Genomic DNA, 2348 nt, shown 5'->3' with positions numbered 1-2348 from the left:
TCAAAAGAAAAATAGGCTCACAGAACACTTTGTGTGGCTCAGTTTCTTTTTTAAAAAAAGATATTTTTCTTGATTTCAGAGAGGAAGGGAGAGAGAGAGATAGAAACATAATGATGATAGAGAACCATTGATTGGCTGCCTCCTGCATGCCCCACACTGGGGATTGAGCCAGCAACCTGGGTATGTGCCCTTGACTGGAATCAAACCTGGGACCCTTCAGTCCACAGGCCAACACTCTATTCACTGAGCCAAACCAGGGAGGGCATGGCTTAGTTTCTTAACACATTCAAAATGTGTTCAAGACTGTCACATCTCAGTGGGAAGCTGGGGGTGGGTGGATGGGTGGGAAGAAATCTCCCCAAAACTTGTATGCATATATGCATAACTCATGGACACAGACAATAGGGTGCTGAAGGCCTAGGGTGGGGGTGGGAATAGGCTAGAAGAGGTCAATGGGAGAAAAATGGGGTCATAGATAATGCTTTCCACAATAAAAGTTTTTAAAAAATGTGTTCAGTTTATATTTAATTTCAGTAAAAGTACATGAATATCAAAATTTGCAGGCCTTTCTATTTCCTTCTAAAAACAACACTAGTAGTGATTACATTCAAAGCACAGTCAGTATTTCACTAAAAACAGAGCCTGTAGAAATAAAGAAAAAATCATTAGGATGGTGTTTTTCGTTACCTGGGAGTGGGCCTTCAAAACAGTCTGGAAAGGAATCCTATGAAGCAGGGCTTAAAATATTATTCTTTTTCTCAAACCATCATTCAAAATCACTAGATGAAAATTTAATTTTGTAAGACGTCTGCACCATTCAAATTTGTTTATGGCGTGAGCATTCAATTTAGACAATGTATCATGACTTGGAGAAGAATTTTTTCTTTTAAGCCAGATCAGGTTTCCTTCTCAGGGAATAGATGAATCCAGGAAAAATGTTTCTTTCCACAGCTCACGCCTGGCCAGAAGCAGTGGCCGTGGAGGAATGGCGAGCTCACTGAATAATGACAAAGGAGAGTCCCTAACCTCTTTTCCCACGGTCCCTCCATGTCCTTGACATGTCTCTACCCCCCCCCCCACCCCCCCTCACCAAGTCCACAGAGCCAAGGAGTTTTATCTTTTGATGCTTAAATGAAGGGACTGAACCTCTGTTTCTCAACTGTATCAAGCAAGCGATTGCAACCATGACCTACACGCAGAGGCCTGACTGCTTTGTCGCTGAGGGTGGGTATGCTGTGGAAGGTCTCTTAGCCTCAGTTTCTTAATCGCTCATCTGTTTGACATTCCTCTAAGATCCCTTTTTGTTTAGCGGGTTGGGATTCTAAAGGCCAATTTTTTAAAGATCAGTTTTAATCCAAGATCAGTTTTAATCCAGTTCTACTTAAATGCTGTCTCCATGTATTTTATCAATCCCTCTTTTCTATGTTATATCTGTAAGAGAAGCTAAGTCCTAAATTCTTTTTGTTGTTGATGTTGTTTACCCTCATCCATCCATTGATTTTTAATCCATCCATTGATTTTTAAAGAGAGTGGAAGGGAAGGAGAGAGAGAGAGAGAGAGAGAGAGAGAGACATCCATGTGAGAAAGACACATCAATCAGTTGCCTCCTGCACATGCCCGAACCAGGGCCAGGGATCGAGCCTGCAACCGAGGTACGTGCCCTTGACCAGAATTGAGCTCAGGACTCTTCATTCCATGGGCCGATGCTCTATCCACCGAGCCAAACCAGCTAGGGTGCTAAGTCCTAAATTCTTAGTCTAGTCCCAACTTGGCTCCTCTTCTTGCTGTTTTTGATCTCATAATTGAGGACAGGATACTCCTGCACCTCTCAGGCAGCCAGATTCCGTGACAGCCCTGGAGGAATAAGCTCCAAGTCACTGCTTTATAAAATATCTCCCTTTTCTGCGTGGATTTAAGTATTTGTTGTACATGTTACTTCCATAACAGGAAGTCAGTGAGGAAAAGAGGAGAAATATGCGACGATAATTTAACCTGACACCGTTAACCTTAGCAACCTCAGCGTCCAGGGCCTCCCTTCCTCCCCAGCCCACAACGCCCAGCCCTAGAGGCCTGCAGGGATTCTCAGAGGGAGGAACTCTCTTCAGACAGAAGCCTTTCGAACTTGGGAACCATGAGAAGGTGTTGCAGACAAGAGCTGTTCACTCAATGCATCAGAGTCCGGACTGGTCTGCAGTAATGTTGATGTATCCCTTAGAATGTGGGAAGTGGAGTAAAGGTTTATGTAAGTGCAACGGGCTTTCATGTGATTTACTAAACAGTCTGGAAAGCATCCGTGAGCTCTGAGTTAGTGCATTGTCCCTCCTATGACTCGTTTTAGAAGGCTGTCA

This window comes from Myotis lucifugus, unplaced genomic scaffold (assembly GCF_000147115.1).
Source record: "Myotis lucifugus unplaced genomic scaffold, Myoluc2.0 scaffold_27, whole genome shotgun sequence".
Lineage (NCBI taxonomy): Eukaryota > Metazoa > Chordata > Mammalia > Chiroptera > Vespertilionidae > Myotis > Myotis lucifugus.
The sequence above is the reverse complement of the archived record's forward strand: the minus strand, read 5'-3'. Positions refer to the sequence as shown.